The sequence below is a fragment of the Nerophis lumbriciformis genome, linkage group LG07, assembly GCF_033978685.3.
Source record: "Nerophis lumbriciformis linkage group LG07, RoL_Nlum_v2.1, whole genome shotgun sequence".
NCBI classification, from domain to species: Eukaryota; Metazoa; Chordata; class Actinopteri; order Syngnathiformes; family Syngnathidae; genus Nerophis; species Nerophis lumbriciformis.
This window is the reverse complement of record NC_084554.2, coordinates 43,673,308-43,695,249: the sequence shown is the minus strand read 5'-3', so window position 1 is coordinate 43,695,249 and position 21,942 is coordinate 43,673,308. Positions and strand designations below refer to the sequence as shown.

Here is a 21,942-nt window from a genome sequence, read left to right as displayed (position 1 = left end):
TATATTTTTTTTATTTTATTTATTATTTATATATATATATACAGTATGTTATATATATATATATATATATATATATATACACACACATATATATACATACATATATACTTAAGCATATATATATATATATATATACATCTATACATATACATATATATTATACACACACGTATATATCTATATATATATACATATGTATGCATAAACATATATAAATATACATATACATTTATATATACATATATACACACATGTATATATCTATATATACACATATACATTTATATATACATATATATATACACATATACATTTATATATACATATATATATATATATACACACACACACATGTATATATATATATATACACACACACACACATGTATATATATATACATATACACACATGTATATATATACACACGCGTATATATATATATATATACATACATATATATGTAACTATGTATACATATACACATATGTATATGTATATATATATACACACACACACACACACACACACACACACACACACACACACACACACACACACACACACACACACACACACACACACACACACACACACACACACACACACACACACACACACACACACACACTCACTCACTCACTCACATTTTACAGTGTGTTTAAATAGTGCATTTATTTTTACATTACATACACTCGGCTGGTTCGCAGCCGAGTGTGAAGCGACTGGGATGAGAATCAGCACCTCCAAGTCCGAGTCCATGGTTCTTGCCCGGAAAAGGGTGGAGTGCCATCTCCGGGTTGGGGAGGAGATCTTGCCCCACGTGGAGGAGTTCAAGTACCTCGGAGTCTTGTTCACGAGTGAGGGAAGAGTGGATCGTGAGATCGACAGGCGGATCGGTGCGGCGTCTTCAGTAATGCGGACGCTGTATCGATCCGTTGTGGTGAAGCAGGAGCTGAGCCGGAAGGCAAAGCTCTCAATTTACCGGTCGATCTACGTTCCCATCCTCACCTATGGTCATGAGCTTTGGGTTATGACCGAAAGGACAAGATCACGGGTACAAGCGGCCGAAATGAGTTTCCTCCGCCGGGTGGCGGGGCTCTCCCTTAGAGATAGGGTGAGAAGCTCTGCCATCCGGGAGGAGCTCAAAGTAAAGCCGCTGCTCCTCCACATCGAGAGGAGCCAGATGAGGTGGTTCGGGCATCTGGTCAGGATGCCACCCGAACGCCTCCCTAGGGAGGTGTTTAGGGCACGTCCGACCGGTAGGAGGCCGCGGGGAAGACCCAGGACACGTTGGGAAGACTATGTCTCCTGGCTGGCCTGGGAACGCCTCGGGGTCCCACAGGAAGAGCTGGACGAAGTGGCTGGGGAGAGGGAAGTCTGGGCTTCCCTGCTTAGGCTGCTGCCCCCGCGACCCGACCTCGGATAAGCGGAAGAAGATGGATGGATGGATGGATGGATTTATTTTTACTAAAATCGGGACTTATGCTGAGACTAGAATTAATTATTCATGTTCACATTGTTTCTTATGGGGAACTCTTCTTAACAATATGAACTTTTTGGTTTACCAGCCATGTTTAGGAACCAATGAGGTTCGCAAATCGAGGTTCCACAGTATTAGAGTACATTAGAAGCCTTTAGTCACAGCTGTGGCAAGTGACACGTACTGGTGAGGCGTGGTCCATTGAAAAAAGTGACTGACAGATGCTAAAAATGGCTACCTGCCCAGCTCAGGATTAACACCCTCGACTCCCTCCGTGCTTCTCCACATCTGCTTTCACTTGGCAACATCTCCATCCCAGGAGGATTGGCTCTTGAAGATATCCCACTTTTGACGCCTCCTCTTACATTTCTTTGTGAATCCGAAGCGGGATTTCCGCGGTGTTTTCCCGGACCGGTTGCATCCGCCCGTTCTTGACCTCTGCAGTGTAAACAACACAAGCGCAGGCAGTAATTAATTCTCCTACGATTCATTATTTGCAAGGGTGGAATACTCTGAAGTCCATGTCCACAGTTTCTTTTGGAAGATCTCTTTCCTGTGCACGCGTCTTTATAATACACTGCAAAAACTGAAATCTAAGTAAGATTAAATATCTCAAATAAGGGTATTATTTGCTTATTTTCTGTCTGATAAGATAATTCTTCTCACTAAGCAGATTTTATGTTAGAGTGTTTTACTTGTTTTAAGTGTTTTGGTCCTAAATGATCTCAGTAAGATATTACAGCTTGTTGCTGAGATTTGATGACCTATATTGAGTAAAACATGCTTGAAACTAGAATATCAAGTGTTGCAAAGCTGTGTCATCAACACTCACAAGTATAAAACTACCTTTTTAAAGTAATAAATTCTTATTTCAAGCATGAAAAAAAAAATCATGACTTTGACACAATTTTGTCTCATAATTAAAACGGATGGACTCTGCTGTTTTATTTTCAATGAAACAATAGAAAATACGTACTCAAAGTAGTAAAGTTGACACAGTACAGTAAACTGACAGTTAATATTTAACATGTGACATTTCTAACAATTTTGAACATAAATAGTTCATGCACATTCAGATGAATTCTTCAAAATTACAATTAAACATTTTTTGGCCCGGGGCCGGGCTGTGTATATATATATATATATATATATATATAAGCGGTAAGAAATGGATGGATGGATGGATGGATGGATATATATATATATATATATATATATATATATATATATATATATATATATATATATATATATATATATATATATATATATATATAGGGCTGCGAATCTATGGGTGTCCCACGATTCGATTCAATATCAATTCTTGGGGTCACGATTCGATTCAAAATAGATTTTTTTCGATTCAACACGATTCTCGACTCAAAAACGATATTTTCCCGATTCAAAAGGATTCTCTATTCATTCAATACATATTTCAGCAGGATCTACCCCAGTCTGCTGACATGCAAGCAGAGTAATAGATTTTTGTAAAAAGCTTTTATAATTGTAAAGGACAATGTTTTATCAACTGATTGCAATAATGTAAATTTGTTTGAACTATTAAATGAACCAAAAATATGACTTATTTTATCTTTGTGAAAATATTGGACACAGTGTGTTGTCAAGCTTATGAGATGCGATGCAAGTGTAAGCCACTGTGACACTATTGTTCTTTTTTTTTTTTTATAAATGTCTAATGATAATGTCAATGAGGGATTTTTAATCACTGCTATGCTGAAATTGTTACTAATATTGATACTGTTGTTGATAATATTAATTTTTGTTGCTGGGTCGGGTTTGGTTTTGGAATTGGATTGCATTGTTATGGTATTGCTGTGTATTGTTTTGTTGGATTGATTAATAAAAAATGTAAAAAAATAAAATAAAATAAAAATTAAATAAATAAATAAATAAATAAATAAATAAATAAAATAAAAAAATCGATTTTTTAAAAATAAGAATCAATTCTGAATCGCACAACGTGAGAATCGTGATTTGAATTCGAATCGATTTTTCCCCACACCCTTAATATATATATACATATATATATTCCTCGCACACTAATGACTGAAAGAGCACGCACTTGACGCGATGTTGTCATGTTATCGATGGAAAAATGCATTTTTAGACCATATGATTTGCCTGAGCGGCTAGGAGACCCCGAGAGTAACAAACGGTTGCCTTGTTGCCTTTCCATTAAGAACAATACATTCGTTTTTAGTATAAGTTTGCTGGTTTCAAGAAATGTAATGCCAAGTGCATATCATTATGTCAAGATAATGCCACTAGCATTTACTTCATTTAAGAAAAAAATGTCAACATATTGAGCAAAAAGGTCTCATATTTTTTTTTGCACTTATTAGTGAGAATATACTTATTTTAAGGTATGTTTGGGTTCATTGAGGTTAGCTAATTTGACTTGTTATGGAAAGTCTTGACAAGCCAAATGTTCTTGTTCTATTGGCAGATAATTTTGCTTAGTTCAAATAAAATACACCTCATTATTGTATTTTTCTTTTCTTGTTTTTGAACACTGACTTTTTGGAATGTAATATATATTTAAAAAAAATGCTGCTCTGTTGTTTGCCCAATTACAAGCCAAGCATCTACAAACAAACGCAGCTTGTTGTCCAGTAACCTGCCGGGCCGAGATCGGTTTGCTTTGCTGCACATTTCTGTTCCTTGGGGGAGTGAGCAGGCAGTTTGTTGCCCACCTTGTCAGAAGACACTAAGGTCTTCACAGGAATGAATCAGCAATCAAGTTAGATGTGGAAAACAGGTTGAATGAGTGGCATTTTTTTTATCAGAACTAGACAACTTGTCTTATTTTAGTACTGGAAATACTCTAAATACTTGGTCTTCAACAGGGGGTCCACGAAGGTACTGTAGGGGGTCGTGAAACTTTTGCTGGACCGAACTTTTTTTTATTTTTATACTGGATCCAACACACTGTGGTGAACAAATAAGTGGGCCATTACCAAGAGATTTGCTTCAGAACTACAGTAGTTGCGGGGCGCGTGACTGAAGTACACAGCCTGTGTTGGCCACACCGCTGTGTGAGAGACTGGCTGACACTGCCAGCTGCTGCTGCTCACTGCTTCCTGTCACACTGCTCAAACACTTCTACACTTCCATTGAAACCACAGTAATGGCACTTTTTTTTACTTTACTTCACGGACTTCATTATGTCTACCATGCAACAGTGGGACATGGAAAATGAATATCGTATTTTCCAGACTATAAAGCGCACTTAAAATGTTTTTTTTCCCCCTCAAAACTCGACAGTGCGCCTTATAACCCGGTGCAGAATCATTCTGGTGTTGCTTACCGACCTCGAAGCTATTTTATTTGGTAAATAGTGTAATGATAAGTGTGACCAGTAGATGGCAGTCAAACATAAGAGATACGTGTAGACTGCAATATGACTCAAGTAAACACCAACATTATATATGTTCTAGAGATGTCCAATAATGGCTTCCAATATTGTCCAACTCTTAATTACCGATACCGATATCAACCGATACCGATATATACAGTCATGGAATTAACACATTATTATGCCTAATTTTGCTGTGATGCCCCGCTGGATGCATTAAAAAATGTAACAAAGTTTTCCAAAATAAATCAACTCAAGTTATGGGAAAAAAAATGCCAACATGGCACTGCCATATTTATTATTGAAGTCACAAAGTGCATTATTTTTTTTTAACATGCCTCAAAACAGCAGCTTGGAATTTGGGACATGCTCTCCCTGAAACAGCATGAGGAGGTTGAGGTGGGCTGGGTTGGGGGGGTGGGGTTTATGGGTAGGGGGTAGCGGGGGTCGCTACATCTGTAAGTGCAAGTTAAAACTCTACTATGCAAAGCGAAAGCCATTTATCAACAACACCCAGAACCGCAGCCAGCTTCGCTGGGCCCGAGCTCATCTAAGATGGACTGATGCAAAGCGTAAAAGTGTTCTGTGGTCTGACGAGTTAACATTTCAAATTGTTTTTGGAAACTGTGGACGTCGTGTCCTCCGCATTGTTACAGGTGCAAAGTTCAAAAGCCAGCATCTGTGATGGTATGGGGGCGTATTAGTGCCCAAGTCATGGGTAACTTACACATCTGTGAAGGCACCATTAATGCTGAAAGGTACATACAGGTTTTGGAGCAATATATGTTGCCATCCAAGCAACGTTATCATGGACGCCCCTGCTTATTTCAGCAAGACAATGCCAAGCCACGTGTTACAACAGTGTGGCTTCATAGTTAAAGAGTGCAGGTACTAGACTGGCCTGCCTGTAGTCCATACCTCTCTCCCATTGAAAATGTGTGGCGCATTATGAAACCTAAAATATGACAAATACCCCTAGACAGTTGAACAACTTAAGCTGTACATCAAGCAAGAATGGGAAAGAATTCCACCTGAAAAGCTTCAAAAATTGGTCTCCTCAGTTCCCAAACATTTACCGAGTGTTGTTAAAAGGAAAGGCCATGCAACACAGTGGTAAACATGCCCCTGTGACAACTTTTTTGCAATGTGTTGCTCCCATTAAGTTCTAAGATAATGATTATTTGCAAATAAAAATTAAGTTTCTCAGTTTGAACATTAACTCTGTTGTCTTTGCAGTCTATTCAATTGAATATAAGTCGAAAATAATTTGCAAATCATTGTATTCTGTTTTTATTTACAAATTACACAACGTGCCAACTTCGCTGGTGTTGGATTTTGTATATATATTTGACAGCGTACATTTTAAAAGATAATTGATTCTTTTGGAGAGGGTGAGCGTGCTTTCATTTGTAATCTGAGAATGCCACCATGAACTCTTCATCTTGCAGACACATGCAGAAAGTGGGTTATAAAAGGGACTGGAGAGCAACATTTACACCCCAGAATATTCAACACATTATCTAGAGCACAAGAAGTTGCCTTAAATATAGCCGGAAAGCATCGTAGTTAAAATTGTTGTGGCATATTATTTTAAGCAACCCTGAAATCTATTTTCCAATCATTTGTATAAAATCCGAACTCATAAACAACATTTTTGTGGGAACTCGCATCCTTAAAAAAAAAGTGCATGATGCATGAGGCATTGGAGCAAAAACATTTTACAGTTGGAATATTCAATGACCTAAAAAAAGCATTTGATACAATAAACCATGACATATTAATGAATAAACTGGAACGGTATGGCATTAGGGGTAATGTATCGGACTGGCTGAGGAGTTATTTGAATAACAGAAAGCAGTTTGTGAGGTTGGGTGATTAATGTTCAACATGTCTTGACATTACCTCAGGGTTGAGCCCAAAATTGTTTATTTTATATACCAATGATCTGTTGAGGGTATAAAAAGTGTTTGCAGATGACACTAACATTGTTTGTTCTGGTAGTGACTTGTTACTGCAAGAAATTAATACAGAATTAATCAAACTCAAATCATGGCTTGATATAAATAAATTGTCATTAAGCTTTAATAAAACAAAAATTATGCTCTTTGGAAAATGCAGAACTAGTTCACAATTACAGATACACTTGGATGGGGTGTACCGTATTTTTCAGAGTATAAGTCGCTCTGGAGTATAAGTCGCACCGACCGAAAATGCATAATAAAGAAGGAAAAAAACATATATAAGTCGCACTTTTTGGGGAAATTTATTTGATGAAACCCAACACCAAGAATAGACATTTGAAAGGCAATTTAAAATAATTAAAGAATAGTGAACAACGGGCTGAATAAGTTATATGAGGCATAAATAACCAACTGAGAACGTGCCTGGTATGTTAACGTAACATATTATGGTAAGAGTCATTCAAATAACTATAACATATAGAACATGCTATACATTTACCAAACAATCTGTCACTCCTAATCGCTAAATCCCATGAAATCTTATACGTCTAGTCTCTTACGTGAATGAGATAAATAATATTATTTAATATTTTACGGTAATGTGTTAATAGTTTCACACATAAGTCGCTCCTGAGTATAAGTCGCAACCCTGACTGCGACTTATAGTCCGAAAAATACGGTAAATCAGACGAGTTAATTAAATAAAGTTTCTGGGGGTTACAACTGATCAAATCAACTGGAAATCACATATTAAAGGGGAACATTATCACCAGACCTATGTAAGCGTCAATATATACCTTGATGTTGCAGAAAAAAGACCATATATTTTTTTAACCGATTTTCAAACTCTAAATGGGTGAATTTTGGCGAATTAAACGCCTTTCTATTGTTCGCTCTCGGAGCGATGACGTCACAACATGACGTCACATCGGGAAGCAATCCGCCATTTTCTCAAACACATTACAAACATCGAGTCAAATCAGCTCTGTTATTTTCCGTTTTTTCGACTGTTTTCCGGACCTTGGAGACATCATGCCTCGTCGGTGTGTTGTCGGAGGGTGTAACAACACGAACAGGGACGGATTCAAGTTGCACCAGTGGCCCAAAGATGCGAAAGTGGCAAGAAATTGGACGTTTGTTCCGCACACTTTACCGACGAAAGCTATGCTACGACAGAGATGGCAAGAATGTGTGGATATCCTGCGACACTCAAAGCAGATGCATTTCCAACTGGACTGGACAGATCAGCTTTCAGGAAAAGAGAGCGGATGAGGGTATGTCTACAGAATATATTAATTGATGAAAACTGGGCTGTCTGCACTCTCAAAGTGCATGTTGTTGCCAAATGTATTTCATATGCTGTAAACCTAGTTCATAGTTGTTAGTTTCTTTTAATGCCAAACAAACACATACCAATCGTTGGTTAGAAGGCGATCGCCGAATTCGTCCTCGCTTTCTCCCGTGTCGCTGGCTGTCGTGTCGTTTTCGTCGGTTTCGCTTGCATACGGTTCAAACCGATATGGCTCAATATCTTCAGTTTCTTCTTCAATTTCGTTTTCGCTACCTGCCTCCACACTACAACCATCCGTTTCAATACATGCGTAATCTGTTGAATCGCTTAAGCCGCTAAAATCCGAGTCTGAATCCGAGCTAATGTCGCTATAACTTGCTGTTCTATCCGCCATGTTTGTTTGTATTGGCATCACTATGTGACGTCACAGGAAAATGGACGGGTGTATATAACGATGGTTAAAATCAGGCACTTTGAAGCTTTTTTTAGGGATATTGCGTGATGAGTAAAATTTTGAAAAAAACTTTGAAAAATAAAATTAGCCACTGGGAATTGATTTTTCAGAGAGTAAATGGGACATTGAAAAAGGGAGGATTATCTCCAAATTCTTCAGGACAACCTAAAATCATCAGCCCGGAGGTTGGGTCTTGGGCGCAGTTGGGTGTTCCAACAGGACTATGACCCCAAACACATGTCAAAAGTGGTAAAGGAATGGCAAAATCAGGCTAGAATTAAGGTTTTAGAATGGCCTTCCCAAAGTCCTGTGGACAATGCTGAAGAAACAAGTCCATGTCAGAAAACCAACACATTTAGCTGAACTGCACCAATTTTGTCAAGAGGAGTGGTCAAAAATTCAACCAGAAGTTTGTGGATGGGTACCAAAAGTGCCTTATTGCAGTGAAACTTGCCAAGGGACATGTAACCAAATATTAACATTGCTGGATGTATACTTTTGACCCAGCAGATTTGGTCACATTTTCAGTAGACCCATAATAAATTCATAAAAGAACCAAACTTCATGAATGTTTTTCGTGACCAACAAGTATGTGCTCCAATCACTCTATCACAAAAAAATAAGAGTTATAGAAATTATTGAAAACTCACAACAGCCATGACATGTTCTTTACAAGTGTATGTAAACTTTTGACCACAACTGTATATGAAGCATTGATGGTTTTTTTTATTTTATTTTATTATATTTATAATTTTTGTGGGTTACTTGTTTGGGGGGGGGGGGGGGGGGAATAAACATCTGACATGTGTTTAATTGTGTTTATGGTTAACAATTCAATAAACAAATGATGGAGGTTGTTGGTTTGTTTTTAGAGCTCTATACCAAAGACTATAAAAATGGGACCCATTACCTCCCTGCTTGGCACTCAGCATCAAGGGTTGGAATTGGGGGTTAAATCACCAAAAATGATTCCCGGGCGCGGCCACCGCTGCTGCTCACTGCTCCCCTCACCTCCCAGGGGGGTGATCAAGGGTGTAGGGTCAAATGCAGAGAATAATTTCGCCACACCTAGTGTGTGTGTGTGACAATCATTGGTACTTTAACTTTAGCTTAACTTATAGTTGGAACAGAGCATGGGTGTCAAACTCTGGCCCTTGAGGCGATATCAAATTAACACTAAAGCTGGCCCGCCGATCCTCCCGATGGTCTTCCAAACGCCAGCCAGCCAGCCAGTCAGTCACATAACACGTGCGGCATCTGCACGCACACACATTAGAATGCAACGCATATTTCATCAACAGCGATACAGGTTACACTGAGGGTAGCCGGATAAAAAACTTTAACACTGTTAGAAATATACGCCACACTGTGAATCCACACCAAACCAGAACCCTTTGCAGCACTAACTCTTCCGGGACGCTACAAGGTGTGTGTGTGTGTGGGGGGGAGGAGTTTTGGTGGTAGCGGGGGTGTATTTTGTAGCGTCCGGGAAGAGTTAGTGCCGCAAAGGATTCTGGGTATTTGTTCTGTTGTGTTTATGTTGTGTTACGGTGCGGATGTTCTCCTGAAATGTGTTTGTCATTCTTGTTTGATGTGGATTCACAGTGTGGCGTATATTTCTAACAGTGTTAAAGTTTTTTATACTAGCACCCTCAGTGTAACTTGTATCGCTGTTGATGAAGTATGCGTTGCATTCGCTCGTGTGTGCGTACAGGAGCCGCACATATCTTGTGACTGGGTCTGAACGATGTTAGAATGGATGAAAAGCGGCTTTGTTCAGTTTTAAATTTTGGCCCTCTCTGTATTTGAGTTTGACACCCCTGGAATAGAGCGAATCACATTTTTAGCTGACTCTTACTAGCGTTTATTTACAAGTTTAGAATTCATAGAAAAAAGAAAAATGTGTTATTGTCTCACAAAAGGATTGTGAATGATAGACCGAACTCCAAAACAGTCCGTATTACATGCATGCTAACATGTATTCCAAAGCATTTAAAACACAACCTATAGGGGGCGATATATATAGTGAGATAAGACACTAAGGACGTTCAAACAATCCCTCTTATTTGGAAAAAAGCCTTTAAAACTGCCGACGCTTTCCAGCGGTTTTCTATCACAAATCCATCTGGCGTGTCAGGTTACTTTACAGCGGCTCTCCCATAAAGACAAACCATGCCGCCTCCGGGTCCGTGATGGATGGCTGGCATTATTTTTATCACTGTAACATAATCAGCCCGCACGGCCTCTTCTTGTCTTTGTCTGCTGGCCGCTCTGGCAACACGACTATAAATACCTCCACGCAATATCACGTATCGTGGCGCGCGCTACATCTATCATGCCAAATGGGAGTTGAAAGATCATTCCGTGTATTAAATATGCATGACTTATCGGGGCGTCCGCCGCGCACGTGCCGGCATCTGTCAGCGGGTTGATGGCGTCGCAAAGTGTTGGCCGCCTCGGACCTGATTTGTCTGCTGGTGGGAAAAATGTTAGAATTCACCTTCGAACGTGTCGATGACCAGCTGATCAATTATGGAAGATTTTTACGGCGAGAGAATATTAAATAAAAGAGCTTCAGGTGCGTCGAGTCCGAACAGTTTTAGATGGAACTTTCTAAAAGTGACAGTAGGAAGTTGTCATAACGTGTTTGTTTTCCTGAGTTTGCAATTCCCCCTTCAAAACAAAAGTTTAGTAAAAACAGTCACTTTTGCCTCTTTGAGGTGTAATTTGACCCCCTTAACATGCTTCAAAACTCACCAAACTGGACACACACATCAGGACTGGCACAAATTGCGCTCTCATAAAAAAAACCCAAACCCAAAATTGCGCTCTAGCGCCCCCTAGGAAGAAAACAGACACAACTGCTCCTAGGAAGAAAACTCAAGACAAAACTGCCTGTAACTTCCAGTAGGAATGTCTTGGAGACATGAAACAAAAACCTCTATGTAGGTCTCACTTAGACCTACATTTCATACATTGACATCTTTCAGCAAATATCAACAGGAAGTTTGCAATTCCCCCTTCAAAACAAAAGTTTAGTAAAAACAGTCACTTTTGCCTCTTTGAGCTGTAATTTGACCCCCTTAACATGCTTCAAAACTCACCAAACTGGACACACACATCAGGACTGGCAAAAATTGCGCTCTCATAAAAAAACCCAAACCCAAAACTCAAAATTGCGCTCTAGCGCCCCCTAGGAAGAAAACAGACACAACTGCTCCTAGGAAGAAAACTCAGACAAAACTGCCTGTAACTTCCAGTAGGAATGTCTTGGAGACATGAAACAAAAACCTCTATGTAGGTCTCACTTAGACCTACATTTCATATATTGACAACCCCCAGCAAAAATCAACAGGAAGTTTGCAATTCCCCCTTCAAAACAAAAGTTTAGTAAAAACAGTCACTTTTGCCTCTTTGAGCTGTAATTTGACCCCCTTAACATGCTTCAAAACTCGCCAAACTGGACACACACATTAGGACTGGCAAAAATTGCGCTCCTAGGAAGAAAACTCAAGACAAAACTGCTGATTTGTCTGCTGGTGGGAAAAATGTTAGAATTCACCTTCGAACGTGTCGATGACCAGCTGATCAATTATGGAAGATTTTTACTGCAAGAGAATATTAAATAAAAGAGCTTCAGGTGCGTCGAGTCCAAACAGTTTTAGATGGAACTTTCTAAAAGTGACAGTAGGAAGTTGTCATAACGTGTTTGTTTTCCTGAGATGCAAGTAAAGTTGGAGTCGACATGGCGTGAAGGTAAATACATAATTTATTTTAACAAAATGAACAAACAAAAAGCGCGCACAAGGCGGAAATGCAAACTTGACTACGATGCACAATACTAGCACAAAGGCAGAAACTATGGACATGAAACAAAACTCGCTAACTGTGACATGAACAAACAAAACTTACGTGGCATGGCATGAAGCATAACTATGAACAGGCATGAGTATCAGAAGTAGCAGAGTTAATGTCACCAGCCCGACTGCCTGGCAACTACAAGGTTAACTAATATTGTCTTGATTTACAACAGGTGCGTGAGTCCAAATGCATGACAGGTGAAACCAATGAGTAGTCATGGAAACAAAAACAATGGAGCGTAAACAGAAACTAAAGAGAGTCCAAAAACCAAACATAACTAAATAAACCAAAACATGATCCAAAAGACATGACAGAAGTAGAGATGTCCGATAATGGCTTTTTTGCCGATATCCCGATATTGTCCAACTCTTAATTACCGATTCCGATATCAACCGATACCGATATATACAGTGGTGGAATTAACACATTATTATGCCTAATTTTGTTGTGATGCCCCGCTGGATGCATTAAACAACGTAACAAGGTTTTCCAAAATAAATCAACTCAAGTTATGGGGGGAAAAAAATGCCAACATGGCACTGCCATATTTAGGGACCGCATTGTCCCTTTGGGACAGAGTACCCTATTGTAGATGTAAGGTTTTATTATTATTATTCCACCGCCTCTTTGAGCTGTAATTTGACCCCCTTAACATGCTTCAAAACTCACCAAATTTGACACACACATCAGGTCTGGCGAAAATTGCGATCTAATCAAAAAACCTAGCCCCAAAACTCAAAATTGCGTTCTAGCGCCCCCTAGGAAAAAACACAGCCAAAACTGCCTCTAACTCCCAGTAAGAATGTCGTAGAGACATGAAACAAAAACCTCTATGTAGGTCTCACTTAGACCTACATTTCATACATTGACATCTTTCAGCAAAAATCAACAGGAAGATTGCAATTCCCCCTTCAAAACAAAAGTTTAGTAAAAACAGTCACTTTTGCCTCTTTGAGCTGTAATTTGACCCCCTTAACATGCTTCAAAACTCACCAAACTGGACACACACATCAGGACTGGCAAAAACTGCGCTGTCATAAAAAAACCCAAACCCAAAACTCAAAATTGCGCTCTAGCGCCCCCTAGGAAGAAAACAGACACAACTGCTCCTAGGAAGAAAACTCAAGACAAAACTGCTGATTTGTCTGCTGGTGGGGAAAATGTTAGAATTCACCTTCGAACGTGTCGATGACCAGCTGATCAATTATGGAAAATTTTTACTGCGAGAGAATATTAAATAAAAGAGCTTCAGGTGCGTCGAGTCCAAACAGTTTTAGATGGAACTTTCTAAAAGTGACAGTAGGAAGTTGTCATAACGTGTTTGTTTTCCTGAGATGCAAGTAAAGTTGGAGTCGACATGGCGTGAAGGTAAATACATCATTTATTTTAACAAAATGAACAAACAAAAAGCGCGCACAAGGCGGAAATGCAAACTTGACTACGATGCACAATACTAGCACAAAGGCAGAAACTATGAACATGAAACAAAACTCGCTAACTGTGACATGAACAAACAAAACTTATGTGGCATGGCATGAAGCATAACTATGAACAGGCACGAGTATCAGAAGTAGCAGAGTTAATGTCACCAGCCCGACTGCCTGGCAACTACAAGCTTAAATAATAGTGTCTTGATTTAAACCGGTGCGTGTGTCCAAATGCATGACAGGTGAAACCAATGAGTAGTCATGGAAACAAAAACAATGGAGCGTAAACAGAAACTAAAAATGCAAACTTGACTATGATGCAAAATACTAGCACAAAGGCAGAAACTATGGACATGAAACAAAACTCGCTAACTGTGACATGAACAAACAAAACTTACGTGGCATGGCATGACGCATAACTATGAACAGGCTTGAGTATCAGAAGTAGCAGAGTTAATGTCACCAGCCCGACTGCCTGGCAACTTCAAGGTTAACTAATATTGTCTTGATTTACAACAGGTGCGTGAGTCCAAATGCATGACAGGTGAAACCAATGAGTAGTCATGGAAACAAAAACAATGGAGCGTAAACAGAAACTAAAGAGAGTCCAAAAACCAAACATAACTAAATAAACCAAAACATGATCCAAAAGACATGACAGAAGTAGAGATGTCCGATAATGGCTTTTTTGCCGATATCCCGATATTGTCCAACTCTTAATTACCGATTCCGATATCAACCGATACCGATATATACAGTCGTGGAATTAACACATTATTATGCCTAATTTTGTTGTGATGCCCCGCTGGATGCATTAAACAACGTAACAAGGTTTTCCAAAATAAATCAACTCAAGTTATGGGGGGAAAAAAATGCCAACATGGCACTGCCATATTTAGGGACCGCATTGTCCCTTTGGGACAGAGTACCCTATTGTAGATGTAAGGTTTTATTATTATTATTCCACCGCCTCTTTGAGCTGTAATTTGACCCCCTTAACATGCTTCAAAACTCACCAAATTTGACACACACATCAGGTCTGGCAAAAATTGCGATCTAATCAAAAAACCTAGCCCCAAAACTCAAAATTGCGTTCTAGCGCCCCCCAGGAAAAAACACAGACAAAACTGCCTCTAACTCCCAGTAAGAATGTCGTAGAGACATGAAACATCTATGTAGGTCTCACTTAGACCTACATTTCATACATTGACATCTTTCAGCAAAAATCAACAGGAAGTTTGCAATTCCCCCTTCAAAACAAAAGTTTAGTAAAAACAGTCACTTTTGCCTCTTTGAGCTGTAATTTGAACCCCTTAACATGCTTCAAAACTCACCAAACTGGACACACACATTAGGATTGGCAAAAATTGCGCTGTCATAAAAAAACCCAAACCCAAAACTCAAAATTGCGCTCTGGAGCCCCCTAGGAAGAAAACAGACACAACTGCTCCTAGGAAGAAAACTCAGACAAAACTGCCTGTAGACCTACATTTCATATGTTGACAACCCCCAGCAAAAATCAACAGGAAGTTTGCAATTCCCCCTTCAAAACAAACGTTTTGTAAAAACCGGTCACCTTTTTTCAAACATTATCTCCTCTGAGCGCGTTTGTCGTGTCGGCTTCAAACTAGCACAGGAAAGAGATTGAACCCTTCTGATTAAAAGTTGACAAAAGAGTTTTAATTACTGCTACGGTTTTGATTTTATGTGCCGTCAAAGTCGGTCCCGTCCATCGCTGCTTGCAGCTTTAATTATTATTGAAGTCACAAAGTGCATTTTTTTTTAACATGCCTCAAAACAGCAGCTTGGAATTTGGGACATGCTCTCCCTGAGAGAGCATGAGGAGGTTGAGGTGGGCAGGGTTGAGGCAGGGAGGTAGGGGGTAGCGGGGGTGTATATTGTAGCGTCCTGGAAAAGTTAGTGCTGCAAGGGGTTCTGTTCTGTTGTGTTTATGTTGTGTTACGGTGCGGATGTTCTCTCGAAATGTGTTTGTCATTCTTGTTTGGTGTGGGTTCACAGTGTGGCGCATTTTTGTAACAGTGTTAAAGTTGTTTATACGGCTCTGTTGTGTTTATGTTGTGTTACGGTGCGGATGTTCTCTTGAAATGTGTTTGTCATTCTTGTTTGGTGTGGGTTCACAGTGTGGCGCATTTTTGTAACAGTGTTAAAGTTGTTTATACGGCCACCCTCAGTGTGACCTGTGTGGCTGTTGACCAAGTAAGCATTGCATTCACTTGTGTGTGTGAAAAGCCATAGAAATTATGTGATTCGGCCGACACGTAAAGGCAGTGCCTTTAAGGTTTATTGGCGCTCTGTACTTCTCCTACGTCCGTGTACACAACTGCGTTTTAAAAAGTCATAAATTTAACTTTTTGAAACCGATACCGATAATTTCCGATATTACATTTTAAAGCATTTATCGGCCGATAATATCAGCAGCCCGATATTATCGGACATCTCTAGTAGGAAGAATGACATCGTCCTTCCAAGAAGAGCGATTACATCTTCTTCTGTGTCCTTTCTTCGCCTGTAAAATTATGCACTCGACCCCATTCAGGAAATTTAATTGCAGAAACTTCCCCCAGAATCGTGTCCTATTACTTTTAGACAAGTTGACAAGTCCTTTTTTTACCTTCTGTAGGACACCCGCTGTGAAAATGTCACGTCGGATGAGTCAGAGAGTGGAGAGCAACAGGTGACGGATTGGGCAGCAGGTGGATGAGCACCATGAAGGAAGATAAGATATCACAGATCGACTTTTATTCTGAGTAGTTCTTAAATTCAGTGGAAAACAGTAGTCCAATTAGGCTCAATAGATCTTCTAAGAATGACGTAATTGTTATTCTTATAGCTAGGGATGTCCGATAATGGCTTTTTGCCGATATCCGATATCCCCGATATTGTCCAACTCTTTAATATATATAATGTATATATCAACCGATATATACAGTCGTGGAATTAACACATTATTATGCCTAATTTGGACAACCAGGTATGGTGAAGATAAGGTACTTTAAAAAAAATAAAAATAAAAATAAAATAAGAGAAATAATTTGAAAACATTTTCTTGAATAAAAAAGAAAGTAAAACAATATAAAAACAGTTACATAGAAACTAATAATTAATGAAAATGAGTCAAATTAACTGTTAAAGGTTAGTACTAATAGTGGACCAGCAGCACGCACAATCATGTGTGCTTACGGACTGTATCCCTTGCAGACTGTATTGATATATATTGATATTGAATGTAGGAACCAGAATATTAATAACAGAAGGAAACAACCCTTTTGTGTGAATGAGTGTAAATGAGTGTAAATGGGGGGGAAGGTTTTTTGGGTTGGTGCACTAATCTTGTGTTTTTTATGTTGATTTAATTAAAAAAAATAAAAATAAAAAATAAAAAATTGATACTGATAATAAAAAAACCGATACCTATAATTTCCGATATTACATTTTAACGCATTTATCGGACGATATTATCAGACATCTCTACTTATAGCCAGACCTGTGTGTACGAAAATCATCACACAGGTTTGGCGAGAAGAATAGAAAATGACATACAGTAGACTACAGTACTTCCATCCATCCATTTTCTACTGCTAGTCTCTTTCAGGGCCGCGGGAGGCAGAGTATTTTCCAACTTAATTGTCCCTTTACCCAAAAAATGAGTGTCTCAAATCAACATTGGCCTTTGAAATTAATTGAAGTTGATCTAATTGGTGCTTGGATCCCCCAAAACAGCACAATTTTAACATGCGTTTAAAAAGAAAACAACACTTCTCGACTATGTTTACACTGCAGGCCAAAGTGGCCCAAATTGGACTTTTTTCGAAATCAGATTTTTTTCCACTGGAGTGTCTTTATCAGACTTCATTGTAAACGCGCACAGACCCTGTGACAGTTTGACCTCCCCACTGTCGCTGTTTGACCTTAAAGGGGAACATTATCACAATTTCAGAATTGTTAAAACCATTAAAAATCAGTTCCCAGTGGCTTATTATATTTTCCGAAGTTTTTTTCAAAATTTTACCCATCACGCAATATTCCTAAAAAAAGCTTCAAAGTGCCTGATTTTAACCACCCGTCCATTTTCCTGTGACGTCACATAATGAAGTCAACACAAACAAACATGGCGGAAAGAACAGCAAGCTATAGCGACATTAGCTCGGATTCAGACTCGGATTTCAGCGGCTTAAGCGATTCAACAGATTACGCATGTATTGAAACGGATGGTTGTAGTGTGGAGGCAGGTAGCGAAAACGAAATTGAAGAAGAAACTGAACCTATTGAGCCATATCGGTTTGAACCGTATGCAAGCGAAACCGACGAAAATGACACGACAGCCAGCGACACGGGAGAAAGCGAGAACGAATTTGGCGATCGCCTTCTAACCAACGATTGGTATGTGTTTGTTTGGCATTAAAGGAAACTAACAACTATGCACTAGGTTTACAGCATATGAAATACATTTGGCAACAACATGCACTTTGAGAGTGCAGACAGCCCAATTTTCATCAATTAATATATTCTGTAGACATACCCTCATCCGCGCTCTTTTCCTGAAAGCTGATCTGTTCAGTTTTGGAGTTGATGTCAGCAGGCCAGGGAAGCTAGGGTCGATAGCTCGCTCGTCTGCGGGAACAAACTGCCGCCATTGCTTGCCGTGCTAGCGAGGTCCTTTGTCCCTGAATTGCTCACACACTCCGGCAGATTCAATGGGGGTCTGGCGGCAGATTTCTTTGACTTTATCGTTAGAAATGCACCTGCTTTGAGTGCCGCAGGATATCCACACATTCTTGCCATCTCTGTCGTAGCATGGCTTTCGTCGGTAAAGTGTGCGGAACAAACGTCCAATTTCTTGCCACTTTCGCATCTTTGGGCCACTGGTGCAACTTGAATCCGTCCCTGTTCGTGTTGTTACACCCTCCGACAACACACCGACGAGGCATGATGTCTCCAAGGTACGGAAAACAGTCGAAAAAAACGGAAAATAACAGAGCTGTTTTGACTCGGTGTTTGAGAAAATGGCGGATTGCTTCCTGATGTGACGTCACGTTGTGACGTCATCGCTCCGAGAGCGAATAATAGAAAGGCGTTTAATTCGCCAAAATTCACCCATTTCGAGTTCGGAAATCGGTTAAAAAAATATATGGACTTTTTTCTGCAACATCAAGGTATATATTGACGCTTACATAGGTCTGGTGATAATGTTCCCCTTTAAACTTCCTTTTAAACCGTGCACATTTGTAAGGAAGCACAACTTGGACAAACAACAAACATTCAATCTTTTCAGTCAGTGAACAGCATGCGCTCAAACAAAGTATAACCTGTCACTCACCATGGCTCTGAACGGGTGGCTAAAAGAGTCAGGGTGGGGCTGAGGGCTTTATAAAGGTGAACACACCTGCCTTGCCTAATTAGGCCTAATTTGGGCCGAACCATGGTTCTCAAAAGCTGGGTGTTACAGAAGGACACTGGACATTTACTGTACTGGCTCACCTGCACTGGATTCCTGTGCACTTAAGATGTGACTTTAAGGTTTTACTACTTACATATAAAATACTACACGGTCTAGCTCCGTCCTATCTTGCTGATTGTATTGTACCATATGTCCCGGCAAGAAATCTGCGTTCAAAGAACTCCGCCTTATTAGTGATTCCCAGAGCCCAAAAAAAGTCTGCGGGCTATAGAGCGTTTTCTTTTTGGGCTCCAGTACTATGGAATGCCCTCCCGGTAACAGTTAGAGATGCTACCTCAGTAGAAACATTAAAGTCCCATCTTGTGGAGGGGGGCCCAGGTCTGGTGGCCATGGATGAAGTGCTGGCTGTCCAAAGTCGGGACCCGGGGTGGACCGCTCGCCTGTGCATCGGTTGGGGACATCTCTGCGCTGCTGACCCGTCTCCGCTCGGGATGGTCTCCTGCTGGCCCCACTATGGACTGGACTCTCACTACTATGTTAGATCCACTATGGACTGGACTTTCACAATATTATGCTAGACCCACTCGACGTCCATTGCATCCGGTCTCCCCTAGAGGGGTGGGGGTCACCCACATCTGCGGTCCTCTCCAAGGTTTCTCATAGTCATTCACATTGACATGAGTTTTTCCTTGCCCTTATGTGGGATCTGAACCGAGGATGTCGTTGTGGTTTGTGCAGCCCTTTGAGACACTTGTGATTTAGGGCTATATAAATAAACATTGATTGATTGATTGGTTTAAAAGTTATATAATGCAATCCTGAATACACTGTATACAAAAAGGACTGATCTACAAATGCAAAAGTACTATGTGAGTACTTTTAGATGTGTGATGGTTATCTATGGTGTATTTTAAACAAAAGAAAGGCATTCTTAATTCCCCCTTTCAAATTGGTCCCAGCTAGTGGGCGGGGCTAAGGGCTATTTAAAGGCCTACTGAAACCCACTACTACCGACCACGCAGTCTGATAGTTTATATATCAATGATGAAATCTTAACATTGCAACACATGCCAATACGGCCGGGTTAGCTTACTAAAGTGCAATTTTAAATTTTGCGCAAAATATCATGCTGAAAACGTCTCGGTATGATGACGCCTGCGCGTGACGTCACGGATTGTGGAGGACATTTTGGGACAGCATGGTGGCCAGCTATTAAGTCGTCTGTTTTCATTGCAAAATTCCACAGTATTCTGGACATCTGTGTTGGTGAATCTTTTGCAATTTGTTCAATGAACAATGGAGACAGCAAAGAAGAAAGCTGTAGGTGGGAAGCGGTGTATTGTGGCAGGTGTTGTGCCGGATAACGTGCCCCCGCCGTAGAATGCACCCCCTGACTGTTGTGCCGGATAACACAGCCAGTGTTTCATTGTTTACATTCCCGGAAGATGACAGTCAAGCTTTACCATTGGCCTGTGGAGAACTGGGACAACAGAGACTCTTACCAGGAGGACTTTGAGTTGGATACGCAGACGCGATACCGTGAGTACGCATGCAGCTGCGGCTTCCAAACATTTGATCGCTTGCCAGTACGTGCGTGCCGCTATGTGCATGTCACGTACGTAACTTTGGGGACTTTGGGGAAATATATGTGCTGTATGAACTTTGGGGAGGTGAACGGTACTTTGGGCTGTGGGATTGAGTGTGTTGTGCAGGTGTTTGAGTTGTATTGGCGGGTTATATGGACGGGAGGGGGGAGGTGTTTGTTATGCGGGATTAATTTGTGGCATATTAAATATAAGCCTGGTTGTGTTGTGGCTAATAGAGTATATATATGTCTTGTGTTTATTTACTGTTTTAGTCATTCCCAGCTGAATATCAGGTCCCACCCGCCTCTCACAGCATCTTCCCTATCTGAATCGCTCCCACTGCCCTCTAGTCCTTCACTCTCACTTTCCTCATCCACGAATCTTTCATCCTCGCTCAAATTAATGGGGAAATCGTCGCTTTCTCGGTCCGAATCGCTCTCGCTGCTGGTGGCCATGATTGTAAACAATGTGCAGATGTGAGGAGCTCCACAACCTGTGACGTCACACTACTCGTCTGCTACTTCTGGTACAGGCAAAGCTTTTTTATCAGCGACCAAAAGTTGCGAACTTTATCGTCGATGTTCTCTACTAAATCCTTTCAGCAAAAATATGGCAATATAGCGAAATCATCAAGTATGACACATAGAATGGACCTGCTATCCCCGTTTAAATAAGAAAATCACATTTCAGTAGGCCTTTAAGTTGGAAAATGCCATTTTTCTGAGAGTCTGCTGTCTCTGCCAGAGGAGGTTCTCTGTCCTGAGCAGGAGCTCAGGTCTCCATGCATCAAACATCGACTGAGGTGATTATTTTGATGATGAGATTATGTTGTGTTGTAACCGGTTAAATGAGTTTTGTTGATTGCTAATTGATTTTGCAAAATCTGTTTTGATTATTTAATTATTTACTTTTGACATATTTGATTATTGACCTTTGATTGTGAATACATGCATTTTGTTATAATGGATGATTTACCTTTTGATTATTTGATTATTTTTAATATGCTTATTTTGATGAATTATTTAGGCCTATTTAACAAATGCGACTTTGAAATGGGTTTAGAATACAAATGTACTATATATAATA

General features: G+C 40.0%; 1 long non-coding RNA gene across 1 annotated transcript in view; it reads right to left on the bottom strand.

The window, feature by feature from the left end:
• Nucleotides 1-1,458: 1,458 nt before the first annotated feature.
• LOC133609489 (uncharacterized) overlaps nt 1,459-21,942 on the bottom strand; it is a 70,214-nt gene continuing 49,730 nt past the window's right edge. The window contains exon 3 of the long non-coding RNA XR_009815720.1: nt 1,459-1,919. This is a non-coding gene — a long non-coding RNA (uncharacterized lncRNA). The remainder of the gene's footprint in view (nt 1,920-21,942) is intronic.